A 13,908-nucleotide genomic window follows, 5' to 3' on the forward strand; every position below is an offset into this window, starting at 1 on the left:
GTCATACAGAGTGAAGTGTGTCAGAAAGAGAAAAACAAGTACTGCATGCTAACGCATATATGTGGAATATAGAAAAATGGTGCAGATGAATCGGTTTGTAAGGCAGAAATAGAGACACAGATGTAGAGAACAAACGTATGGACACCAAAGGGGGAAAGTGGGGGGGGGGGTGGGCAGGGGCGGTGGTGGTGGGACGAATTGGGAGATTGGGATTGACATATATACACTTATATGTATAAAATAAATAACTAATAATCTGCTGTATTTTAAAAAAATGAAATTCAAAAAAATTAAAATTAAATTACAGAAAAGGAAAAAAGAAACAAGATTGGATAATCATTAGAATGATTATCTGTTCTGCAAATTGTCCCCAGAGGAGATTTGTTCATAGGCTCTGGGGCCACCTTCCTGTCCTTTAGGATTTGCTGTAGCAGCTGTCGCTATAATACTGAGGACTTTGATGCAACTTTGTCAATCTTGGGCAGCCAGACCCCAGAGAGATTTATAAGGAAAACAGTTCATACTTTGCACACACCTGCCTTCTCAACCCCTATTGTTTTCAGTGGGTGCCCCTGAAACTCCCTTCCCCTTCACTTTTCCACTCTCTGCCCGGCTAACAAGGCTTCTGTTTACACCTTTAATTAATTAATTACTTCAGTGTTTATTTGGCACCTACTAGCGCCCCTGGGGGATAATAACACCTTAAGCTGTGATCTCATTTAAGAGAATTTGCATTTATTAAAAGACTCTGAAAAACTTAAATGCTTTTAAGTCCCCAAAAAGGTAAATTTCCAATGGTTGGCAACCTACCTGGTTGGGAGACACAAACGTAGACTATGAAATAGGAGATGTCAGCAAGCAGGGCCCAGAGGCAGATTTCCCCTGAAGTTAATAAAGCTTCAGCTTCAGGGCCTACACTTGGACAGACCAGTTTTTATAAATGCATCTTCTTTTTGGTAAATAGGACTTCAAAATTGTATAAACCTCAGGCCCCACAAAATCTGGAACCCAAATGACCCCCACCCCCCCAAAAAAAATCCCCAAAGGTTTATGAGGGTAAAAGCCATGTTTACCCTGTTTACCAGTTTCTAAAACATCACTGGCACATTGTAGGAGCTCAAGAAAAATGTTCTGGATGTTGAATAAATGCATAATACATGTAAAGTGCCTAATTCTTTTCCTGGCTTATAGTATGGGCTCAATACATATTTGCTGAAAGAATGATTACTTTGATGAGTGAATAAATTAGTGAATGAATGGGAAAGTTAGGGGCAGCCTAAATCTCTGTGGAGAAAGATGCCCTTTCTGTCCTAACCTCCCCCATTCATCTCACGGGCAGCCAGGCTGGCCTCCCCACCCCAAGACCAGTTAGCCGAACATGGGTGAGCACATCCAGAAATAGTTTCAGAACACAAACTGCCTTTTCCCCCAAGACACCATGTGGTCAACTGTGGTTAATAAACAGACTCTTGTTAACAGAGGTACAGTTATGTGGAAACACTATACTTCCATCTATGAAATGCTAGATTTTCAAATTAGAGACTTGGGATTTGTTCCCAGTCTGCCTACCCCTAACATTTGTAATAAAGCACTGCCTCACACAGAATTATATTCTTAGGGAAAAATGAAAAACATGTTTGAAGAACTCAACCCTTATTAACACCATTTTTTCAGTAACAGTAACCATGAAACAGTTATGTATTTAACCCCTGTAGTCTTTAAGCCTGCTAAAATATCTAATTAGTTAATTAGGAAATTAATTATGTGCTAAAAAGGGAAAATTTGAAAAGTGTCTATGGGTGTATAAAACTGTGTTTAAAGTAAACTTCTATTTTGAGGCTTTAGTGCTGTCCCAGTGTATTAGCATTTCATGATTCTTTGTATTCATTAAAATTTTTTTTCACAAAAATATTGGGAAGTTTCCCAGAGTTCTCCCTTCCCACCTCCTGGTGTATATCAAACAGAATATTTGAACTTATCTAGTCAAATCATAGTTGGAACTGTTTTTTGTAAGAGAGTGGTTCCTTGGAAGTCATTCAGAAGCTAAGTGTAGGGAAAATTATTTTGATGTATCGGGTCAATGTTTCTCTGTCATAAGTCAGTGATAAGTAAACTGGTTCTCAGGAATTTCTTTTTTTGATACTTATAACAATCAATTTGTGAAGCATTTAGCATAGACAAAAAGGTGTCTATGTTAAGACCAAGTCCAAGACCACCGGTAAGAAGCTACTCCTTTGTTCCTCTTCAGCACTGTGCTGAAGATGTACTGTTTACATTCACTATGTAAATGGTGGGAACTCATGGTCCTGAAGGCACAGAATGAACAGACACTTTCTGAATGCAGTATGCACGTCGGAAAGAAGGCATTGATCATTTTCAGATCATAGGTCAATTATCTTTTCCAATTTGGGGAGTAAAATAATCTGTATCAGTTACTTCCAAATATAAGTACATTTCATATTGACTAGTGTTTGCAGTTGCCAATCCATCTTCCCATCCAATGCCCCTTTCCTGTGATTCCCAGTATCCCTTCTTCTAGTTGGTCTGGACCTGTCATGGTACTTCTGTTGGGAAGTTTTTGCATTTGTTCATGCTATTCCCTTGACCATGAAAGGAAATCCAGTGTTGCCTGAGATCCTAAAAATTAAACTTTTCTACCCAAACTAACACCTTCCCTACAATGAATTGCCAAGAAAATGAAAGCCAACAAAGAAGGTGAGATTTTGACTTTTTAAGAGAACTGCTGACTAGGCATAAAAGAAAAAGCAATTTCGTCTGAAGGCCTAAAGATGGAGGGGGCAGTCTGGGTAGCTAAGTGATTGATTTCTCCACTGTCACTTAGAGCATCCGGATACAATTGTTGGCTCTGACAATTGAGTGCTGTGTTTGCAGGAACATAGGGTATAGTGGATGGTGGGAGAATTCAGGTCTTGGAGTCGTCTTGACAAAAGAGTACAATAGTGAACAATTTATGTAATACTCTGAGCTTTGGTTTCTTTATCTATGAAGTGAGAATACTAATATCTACCTAGCCAGGCTGTAAGGATTGAAGACAATGTATGCCAAGCACTTGTCACAGTGGTTGGTTAGCATATAAGCACTAAATAAACAGTAGCTATTGTTATCATGATGACTGCAAGGTCTTTACCCTTCTATTAAGGGTGAAGTGAGCTAAGGCAGTTCTAAGGACTTCATAAAGCAGTGTTGCCTCATGACTGGTACGAAGCAGGAGGCATGAGGAAAGGTGGTTATCATCTCAGGAATTCACGTGGATGGGGAAGCACGTGACAGTTGATACTGTATCTTTGTTTGGAAACAGGTAAGACTGGAACACAGCCATCAGGATAATCTGTAGTAGGCTGAGAGTCCAGTTGCAAATAAAAGTTTCACTTTTTTGATGAAAGAGTCCGTTCTGACTGAGTCTGCATTTTGAACCCATCACAGTTAGATGCCAGTAGATTGATGGTCGGCTGCACTGTGGCTGTGTGTCCTTCATATCCGCAGACACACAGAACCAGTCTTGGGACATAACAGACCCTGTGCTTTTGCAAAAGTGATTTTGGTCTTTCCTCTAGTCCCTACTCTAGATACAGTGTTGTTGTCGGGTGTGCTCTGTTTCTCACTTCACGTCTGCTTCTCTTTCCCACTCATGTTGAACTGATGTAGGGGGTGTGTTAACAACGGGACAGTTATTTCTTGTCCTTTGGTATGAAGGACCCATATGTTCTAACTCTTCCCACACTTCTCTGAAGTTTTGACTCAAGCAAGAATGAGTGGGATCCATTTGTTCATTCATTCATTCATTCAACATTGAACACCATGTATTAGGTGCTGTCCTATGTGCTGAGATAAAGTGATGAGCAAAGCAGACATAGTTCCTGGCTTCAATAAGCTCATTCTGTCCTGAGAAAGATGAACAGTAATCAAATAATCCAAGAACTAAAAATGTTTCATTGCAAATTGAAATTTGTATAAACTTTGATTACTTTTTGATTATAAAAGTAAAAGCCATACTTACCTGGCAGGGGAGATACCATGATCACGAAGGTGGTTTTCCCAGGGCGAGGCTTATCCATTGCACTCCGGATGTGCTGACCCCTGCGATTTCCCTGAAAGTGGGAAACTCGACTGCATAATTTGTGGTAGTGGGGGACTGCGGTCGCACTTTCCCCTGATAAAAAGATTAAAAAAAAAAAAAGTAAAAGCCTCATTATAAAGATTTAGAAATAAAGTAGCACAGATGGTTCCTGCCTTACGATGGTTTGACTTATGATTTTGGGCTTTATAGTGGTGTGAAAGCTGTATGCATTCAGTAGAAACTGTGCCTTGAATTTTGAAATTTGATCTTTTCCTGGGCTAGCGACATGTGGTGTGATCCCCTCTTCTGATGCTGGGCAGCTCCCAGTCAGCCAGGCAATCACGAGTGTGAACAGCCCATACACTTAGAACCATTCTGCATCCAGACAACCATTCTGTTTTTCACTTTCAGTACAGTACTCAATACATTATGTGAGATAGTCAACACTATTATAAAATAGGCTGTGTACTAGATGATTTTGCCCAACTGTTGGCTAATGTAAGCATTATAAGCATGCTTAAGTTAGGCTGAGCTAAGTTGTGATGTTTGGTTGTTTAGGTGTAGTAGATGCATTTTTTGACTTACAATATTTTCAGATTCTGATGGGTTTATCAGGACATTACTCCATCATAAGTTGAGGAAGATCTGTAATCATTTTTAAATTTTTTTAATTTTTAATTATTTTTTTGGCTGTGTTGGGTCTTCGTTGCTGCACACAGGCTTTCTCTAGTTGCAGCAAGCAGGGGCTACTCTTCATTGCAGTGTGCGGGCTTCTCATTGGTGGCTTCTCTTGTTGCGGAGCACAGGCTCTAGGTGCGTGGGCTCAGTAGTTGTGTCTCACGGGCTCTAGAGCGCAGGCTCAGTAGTTGTGGTGCGTGGGCTTAGTTGCTCCACAGCATGTGGGATCTTCCCGGACCAGGGATTGAACCTGTGTCCCCTGCATTGGCAGGTGGATTCTTAACTGCTGAGCCACCAGGGAAGTCCCTGTAATCACTTTTAATGATGTAGTAGCACTGAAGTATTTTATCAAAGTTCATTAGTTTCATAAAACTAATTCAGATTTTTATGACTTTGAAATCTTGCCAACCTTGCCTCATTCATTCAACACATACTGGTGGCATCTCTTCTATGCCAGGTGCTGTGTGGTGCCATAAAAGGTGAAGTGCAAAGTCCTTGCCCTCGAGGCTGGTGAGTTGTGCTTGTGTCCTAGATTTAAGTATCAAGAAAAAATGTATTATCCTAATGGTGACCCTAAAATTTGTCAGGATTCTTGCACTGGATTAAGTGAGATTAAATGAGATAAAACCTATAAAGCTCTTAGTGCAGGGTCTCACACATAGTAAGTGCTCAATAGATGTTATTGCACTTTTCATTATCATCTTCATAAATACCATCATCATTATTAATTATTGCTTGTAAATAGAATTATTTCTAAACTGCTCCAATATAAGAATGTTCTCAGGAAATTCAAATGAATAATTCCCAGCAAGAGTGTTACTACGCTTTACTTTTTCTCATCGATTTCTCACTACCTTGTTCACGTTACTAAATTTGAAAAATGCCACTGTGTTGTGTTCTTAGAGATTGATTTGCATTGTTGATTGATGTGTAATAATCGGACAATGAATTGCACTTTGGCTCTGAAATGTGTATTCTTTGAAATCAGGCTAAAGCCCTAACCTCCCAGTCTGAGGAATGGCTGAAAATCCATTTTAACAGTCGTGGCATCTACAGACAGGAGCCAGGCTCAGCAGCCGAGCTTTCTTGTCAATCCCAGGTGTTTCTCCGAGATGCTTCTCCAAAGGTCATATGGGTAATTGTAAAGGAGGCAACGATGGTTCAAAATGCCATGGCCTTTCTGTTCATATGTGTCTCCAAGGACTATTTAGAGGTTTTCTTCACTCTGCAGGAAGACTCAAATGTAAGCCATTATCTACAAAGAAGAAAATATATTTTAAAGTCTTTTATAGCTCTTGCCTTTAAGGAAGGAAGCTTCCACTGAGGACTTATTGCAGGTTTTAGGCAAAAAACTTAAACTCCTTTCATTAGCATTGAAGGAAATGGAACCCAGTCTAAGCACAGATACTGCCTTTTTTTATTTTATTTTTTTTAAATGCACTGCAAGTAGAGAGAAATGTAATGTAGCCAGAATTCCAGGAGAAAGCAGGGCACACTAGGCAACCATTTTACATTTAGGAAACATTTGCAAAACCCTGGGGCATACATAAAGCAAGGCCTGACGTGAGGACTCTTATAGTGAAAGTGTTTTGGAGTAAAATCATCAGGTTTAACTTGGCTCAGTTGTATGACTAACGAAAACCAATGAAATAACATGTGCTAAATGTTAAAATTCTATTGTGAAAGAAGCCCAGCCACCCTCATTTCTTTAGAAGGAAGTTGGAAAAGGAAGAGCTGGTTGGATTGGAAGGGGCTGGGATCAGAGAAATGATCAGTGTTCACAGAACACTACTCCCTCCCCCAAGAGTTGATAGCACATTTTCATATCACTGCTATGGCACTGGGGGGAGCCGTAAGGGAGGTAACGAGGTAACGGACCTCCATGTGATGCCTGGGGGTCAGGTGTGCAGTGACCACTGGACTATTATTTCAGTAGCTCTTTAAGGACACCTGTTGTATACAGCACAGGAACCTCCATCTAATTTAAACCTTTTATCACAAATTACTACAATAATATCTATTCCCATTTATTAAGCACCTACTATGGCCAGACACATTTCCTATTTGTCTCTAACATTTACTAAGCTCTGAAAGAAAGGTGTTGTTTACTTCATTTTACAACAAGGAACTTGAGACTTGGAGAAGTTAAGCAAAGCGCCCAAAGACAAGGGGCTACTCAAAAGCTAGGCTGGCCTCAGGGATCCTGATGAGGTCTTTTTACACGTCATTCTTGCTATTGAATCCCGCTCACTTTTGCTATCTGTCAAGATGACAAACAGCCAGCTGTCCCCCTCAAGTCAGGACATATCCAGCCCTGAAGTTGGCTTAGATGTGCCTTTTAGTGTTCCTAGAAGGAGGAGTCCTCTTCCTTTATCCTTTCCTTGTGACTGGTCCCTAGTCTGTTGCAGTTCCCTTCTGGGTGCCATGCGAGGGCCAAAATCTTTATCCTTCAAAACTCTATAACCCAGAACATAATATATACGTTGTTAGGCATCCCAAAGGCAGGGTTAGTTTTATAACTGTAACATCACTGCAGTATTTCAAAATAGCTTGCTATCACTGGGACCCTGAGACCTTTTACTCTGTCATACATATGCATTTGTCACCATTCCCAGGCTTTTATTGGTACAGTTTATTTATTATTTTTCTCCCCAGGTGTACTTATTAAATACCATCCTGTTTATTTCTGCCTGTTCTCTCAGTTTGTAACCATAGAGTGACCTTGACAAATTAGAAAAGTCAGCAGAAACCCCACTGCTTCAGAGATGTCCGTAATCTGGGATTTCTGCTCACTTTTCTAATTTGTCAATCAAATTCTGCATTTTAACAAAATTGAAATTAAAGTTTGAGAGACACTGGCCCAGATTATAGGAACATATTTAACAGATATTCAGTCTTTCTTCCTGCCCAGCCGAACTCTCTTCACCCATCTGCCATGTTGCTCAAGGATAAACTTCATTAGCCCACCTCCCATCAGGGAGATCTCATTTGTGTCATTGGCAAATGGATTGTGGGTGGCAAATGGGTCCAGTTCTTCCCAATGAGACATCAGAGAAATAGGCTGGGGACCTCAGGGAAAGGATTTCTTCCTTTTTATAATTATTCATATAGGACAACAGTTGCTTTTCTACCACTAGATATTATGGTGTCTTCTTATGGTGCCAGGAACTATGGCAGTCCTCTTGCTACTATTATGGGATGGATGTCAAGGACAAACCTAACTGGCTGAAGATGGCAAAGAAAGTCAAAAAGTCAAAGCCACCTCATCTCAGGACTCCTTGCTTTTTGAGTAAACACATTTTTCTTGATGTTTAAGTTAGCTGTCTTGGGATGTTACTTGCAGCCAGAAGCATTCCCACTGATACCAATTATGTTCTTTTCTTGGTAATAAATGTGTTACAAGAGAGAGCATCAGCATGTTTGCTAAAGGCAAGGTGAATTATACCAATCACTCAGTCCACTGAAAGACTATTAGTTTGATCAGATAAGAAACTTATAAACCAGACTCTAGGGTTCTTTTGATTCTTCAGCAAATTTCTGTCTTCTATTACTTCTTCTCCTGCACACCTTTTTCTCCCTGTTCTTACATACTATTTTTTCTATGTAACATCTTGAAATATGTACATGCTTTAATATTTTTGAGAATTATGTTTGACTCCTCCTGAAAATCCACCATAGAGAGTAGGTGAGAGAACAAAGAGAGTGAAGTTCAGAAGATAGTTTAGGAGTTGAGAGCAGAAAGGCCCAATAAATTGGTGTGCAATTACTTCTTAGTTTTCACTTAGCCTCTTGATCATTTTATGATGAGACTTACTTATCTTCCTTGTTTTTCAATGTTGGTCATTTTTAGACATAATTAGCATTTAGTAGAAGTTTTCAAATAACTAGTAACGTTATTTCCTACAAAGCAAAAGTGGTTAATGTGATTTTTAGTTTACTTTTTATATTACTTAGATGATGTTCTGTTAATAAAAGCTGATGTATGATTTCTGGGAAGATTTGTAACCCCGCACCCCCCACAGCCAATCTCTGATCCTGTATTGATTAACGGCCTAACCTTAAATTTGGAATAATTTTAAGTCTACTTCTCTGGTTATAATGGGAATTGTCAAGGGTGAGATTTTTTTTCAGCCACTGGGAAAAACAAAGAATGAGTTCAATAAGTTAAACTCTTTTTATAGATCAGTAAAGCCAACTAGGTCCTTCTGTTGGAGAAATACATATGAAAAAGAATGATAAAAATTATTTTAGGAGAGTGATTTCATCAAGATGGTAACATAGTTTGTTCCCAACTTCAGTCTCCCTCACAAGAAGACCAACTAGCAACTATCTATAGACAAGAGACCACTGTGAAAATCCTAGAACCCAGAGATGATGCTGAAGCACCTGCTCTGGACCACAGAGATGGAAAAGGACTGCATTAAAAGGGTAGGAGGAGTGGCTACACTCTGACTGCATAGCCCTTCCTCCAGGCTGGAACAGTACCATACAGAGCCACCCTCACCCCTGAGCCTAAGATTTCTCCAGTGGGAAAAAGAGCGCTCAAGGTGGACATCCAGCTCCCACAGCATTGTGGTATGTTTCCTGAGAAGCTCAATCAGATCTCACCTCTTGGGGATGACGGGGGAAATCTGTAGGGATCAACCTCTGGAGATCAGATAGAGCCTAGAGATGGAAAAGGGGGAATAGGCTTACAGCAACCAGTGCTCAAGATCTTAGTGGACTTGCAGTACTGATCAAACAGAGATCCCAGCCAGTGGTTCTGAACATCTACAAAGCCAGGCTGGTGGCCCCATCTGGCCAGGGAACTTGGTTGGCAGTTCTGTCTAATTTGGGTCCCCAGACAACAAGCTATACCAGCGATGGAGTCTGTTCTACAGCCTCTCCTGGGCAGAGAATCAAATTTGCAGCACTGTTCAAAGCTGGGCATAGCTTTCAGTCCAAGCAGACCAGGAAGCCTGATCAGAGAACCTGGGAAGCTGTGGAGCCCATCATACAGTGCTGCTTGGGCAGGGAGCTAAGCCAGCAGCTCTGCCAACTGTTGAGAATAGCCTCTGGCCCCATATAACCAAGTAGCCTGAACAGTGACCCTGGGCAGGCTGGATCCCTGCTTACAGTACCACCCAGCTCTGGAGTCCTACCTATATCCCTGCCTCACAGCAGAGCCCAACCTAAGGCTCTGCCCAATTGCTGAACACAGCCTGCAGCCTTGTCCAGCCAACAAACGCAGTCAGTGACCCCACCCAATTACGGAGCATAGTCTGTGCCCCCACCCAACAAGGGGACCTGAACAGCAAGTCTGCCTGACCACAGAGCACAGTGTCTAGTCCACCCAACTGTGGGTTACACCTAGGGGCCTCTCCCAACCAGAGAGCTCAGCCAGTGACCTTACCCAACAGCAGAGCACAGCCAGTGGTCTACCTGATTGTGAAGCTCAGGCTATGGTCCGACCTACACTGGGGCACAGCCTGCAGACCCACTTAAACATGGAGGACAGCTAGTGACACCATCAGGTCAGGAGAGATTGCAGAGCCCAGGCTGTAGCCCTGCCCAATCACAGAGTACAACCATTGGAATCACTCTTTTAGGGAACACAGCTTGCCACCTCACCTGACCACAAGTGATTGCAGAGCCCAGAGAGTGGCCCCACCTGAATGCAGAACACAGCCAGCATCCCTGCCCAATCAGGGAGCCCACCCAGCAGTCCCACTTGAATGTGCCCATAGAACAGGCCCATTCTACTATGGAGCCCAGCCAGCAGCAACCTCCTGACCTCAGAATACAGGCAGTGGTCTTGCCAACTAGAGACCCCAATAGCAAGCCCTGCTTGCCCACAGACACTACCAGCTGAATTGTCCAGTACCTCAATCTTAACAGACTGGTAAAGGTCTTTGGATGCCAAAGTGAACCTGGAAGAGGAGACCACTTATTCAAACGCACAGTTTCCACTGCAAGGAATTAAGGATCACAAAAATCAGGTAAACATGACACAGCCAAAGGAAACTAATAAAGTTCCAATAACTGACTCTAAAGAAGAGATCTATGAACTGACAAAGGTTTCTGAATAATCCTCTTAAAGAAGGTCAGTGAACTACAAGAACATACAGACAAGTAAAAGAAATCAGGAGAATGGTGCATGAACAAAATGAGAAATTCAATGAAGAAATAGAAACCATCAAAAAACCAACCAAACAAACAGAAATCCTACATCTGAAAAAGGCAATGATTGAACTGAAGAATTCAATAGAGAGCTTCAGGAGCAGACTTGACCAAGCAGAAGAAAGAATCAATGAACTAGAAGATAGGTCATTTAAATTATTCAGTTAGTGAAACAAAAAGAAAAAAGAGTGAATAAAACCTACAGGACTTTTGGGACATCATCAACTCATAGAAACCAAGAACAGAATGGTGGTTACCAGGGTGGAGTGGGAGTGGGTGGGTGAAGGTGATCAAAGAGCACAAACTTCCAGTTATAAGATACATAAGTTCTGTGGATGTAATGTACAGTGTGGTGATTATAGTTAATAATATTGTACAGTATATGAAAATTGCTAAGGTAGTAAATTTTAAAAGTTCTCACCACGCAGACACACATACACACACACACACAAAGTGTAACTATGTGATTTTTTGGACTAACTAACCTTATTGTGCTAACCATTTCACAATGTATACAATGTATCAAATCATTATGTTGGACTCCTTAAGCTTACGTTATATGTCAATCATATCTCAATACAGCTGAAAGAAAAGATTACTTTATTACTTTGTTTAATTTATCTGTATACAACCTAGTGATTTTTTAATATTTTATCACAGACAATTCCAAGTATATACAAAAGTAGAAATAACAGAATAATAAACTCCCATGTATCCATCACATAACTTCAACAGTTATCATCTCACGGCCTAAATGATTACATCTGTACCCTCTCCCATGTTTTCTCAACCCGTGGATTACATTAAAACAATTTTCAATATGCCATTTGATCTGTAAATATCTCCATATGTATTTCTAGCAGATAGGATACTTTAAAAACATAACCATGATACTTTTATCATATTACAAAAATTAATATTAACTTAATTTTCCTTGATATAATCCAATAGTCATTGTTGAATTTTTTCTAATTGTTTTGTACCTTTTTTTTTACGTTGTTTAACTCAGTCTCTCTATGTCTATGTCTCTGTCTCTCTTGTTCATTGCTATTTACTTATTGAGCAAACTGGGTTGTTTGTCCTGCAGAGTTCCTTCTATCTAGATTTTCTACCTAGATTTAGGGATTGCATATATAGTTCCTCCATCTAGATTTAGATGATTACATCCCAGTTGTGTTATTTAATATGTTTCCTTGTTCATTGTATTTTCCTTAAATTTGTAGTTTTATAGCTAGAGGATTGATCAGACTATTTTAGATTAAAATAAAAAAAATTTTTTTCAGAGAAAACCTCAGAGGCAAAGGTGTATTCTGTAAGGAGAATATATGAAGTCCATTTTTCTGTCTTTTTAAGATGTTTGCAGTCTTTGATGATGTTACCTTTCCCCCTTTGTATTTTGACATCCAAGGTGAAATTTTGTCTTTGGCTAAATAACCTGATTAGGTATCGTCAGAGTTTTGGATCCTTCATTTTGCCGAGAAAATGTTGCTGGTTTGCTTATGAAATTTATCTGTAGTTAGCCTAATAGTTTTTCTGACTGAATGAAACCCGGAAGTGAGTTGTTTTAACTCTCTGGAGTATTGATATGGCTGTATGTATCAATTTGTAAGTAGTGGCTAGAAAGTGGGTTAACAATAAGTCAGACAGAGAAAGACAAATAGTATATAATATCACTTATATATGGAATCTAAAAAATACATAAAACTAGTGAAAATAAGAAAAAAGAAGCAATCCACCACTGGCTGTGTGACCTTGGGGAGCCCCATGACTTCCGTGCCATTCATCATTTGTAAAATGGGTCTAACAGTGTGTTCTATCTATCTATCTATCATCTATCTATCTATCTATCTATCTATCTATCTATCTATCTATCTATCTATCTACCTCACAAAGACTGTTGCTCAATAAATGACAGCTATTATGTTCATATTTTAAATTGTGATTTATTTTGATAATGATTAAATAATAATATAGTGTGGCCTGTCATATTTTATTGTTGATGGTATAGATTTTCCTGTATACGTGTGGCTGGGAGAACATTTATCTAATCAGAAATTTTGGTTCATTTCTTTTATTTTTATGACTAATGTTAAGAAAATAGTTTAAAACTTTTAAATAGATAAAAGAAAGACTGCATGTTCTTTCAGTGTCATACTGGGGTATTATGTAATAGGCCCACCCAAAGATAATCTCTTTTTCTGTGGGTATATATTGGGTTGGCCAAAAAGTTCGTTCGGTTTTGAGTAAAAGTAAGAGACATTTTTCATTTTCACGAAGAACTGTATTGAATAACATATTCATTAACCGAACAAACTTTTTGGCCAACCTAATACTTTCCTGGGTTTATTTTGTTTGTTTCTTTGAATATTTTACATCTTTTAAAGGTAAATAATAGCTTGTAGAAAATTGAGGGTGGTACAAATGATTCTTGCCCCATAAAAATGCAAGTGAAGTTTATCTGGTAGAAATGATAATCTTCAAAGTTTAGTGTTTAATTGTTAGCACAATAGCCAGTTTTCCATCTATCCTAGCAAACTAATTTCACAATTTTTTCAGTGCCAATATATACTCAGGCTCTCAAATTATCTTTGAGAATTTACTACCAGCTTTACTACCATGCTGTTTCCCTCATTAATGAGCTAAATAAATCTTTGACCCACGTTCACTTTATATTTGTATGAAAGCAATGTGTTTAACTTTTTGAAAATTATACCTCGATACTACGTTTCCAACTTCAATGGTGAACTTTACTGGCCAGTTTGATATTAATTATGGATTCTAATTACACTGATGACATTTCTCTAGTACTTATTATCTTACCTCATTAACCCGTCAGCAGCTGGAACCTATATTGTTTTCAGTTATTTAGTCAAAGAATTAAACACCCTTATTCATATCAAATAACCTTAAAGGTGATATCACTGGATTTCAATAGAGGTCATACATTATGATGTTTTGAATTGATGAATATACTCTGTTTAGAAAGGCAAGGA

General features: G+C 39.3%; 1 protein-coding gene and 1 non-coding gene across 3 annotated transcripts in view; both read left to right on the plus strand.

Annotated features, from left to right (window-relative positions):
- Positions 1–13,908, plus strand: part of MACROD2 (mono-ADP ribosylhydrolase 2) — a 1,969,440-nt gene that overhangs the window by 1,206,258 nt on the left and 749,274 nt on the right. The gene's annotated exons all lie outside the window — the stretch shown is intronic.
- On the plus strand, positions 4,011–4,174 carry LOC137750778 (U1 spliceosomal RNA). The gene has a single exon (XR_011070564.1). It is a non-coding gene; the product is annotated as a U1 spliceosomal RNA (small nuclear RNA).

This window comes from Eschrichtius robustus, chromosome 16, assembly GCF_028021215.1.
Source record: "Eschrichtius robustus isolate mEscRob2 chromosome 16, mEscRob2.pri, whole genome shotgun sequence".
Classification (NCBI taxonomy): Eukaryota; Metazoa; Chordata; class Mammalia; order Artiodactyla; family Eschrichtiidae; genus Eschrichtius; species Eschrichtius robustus.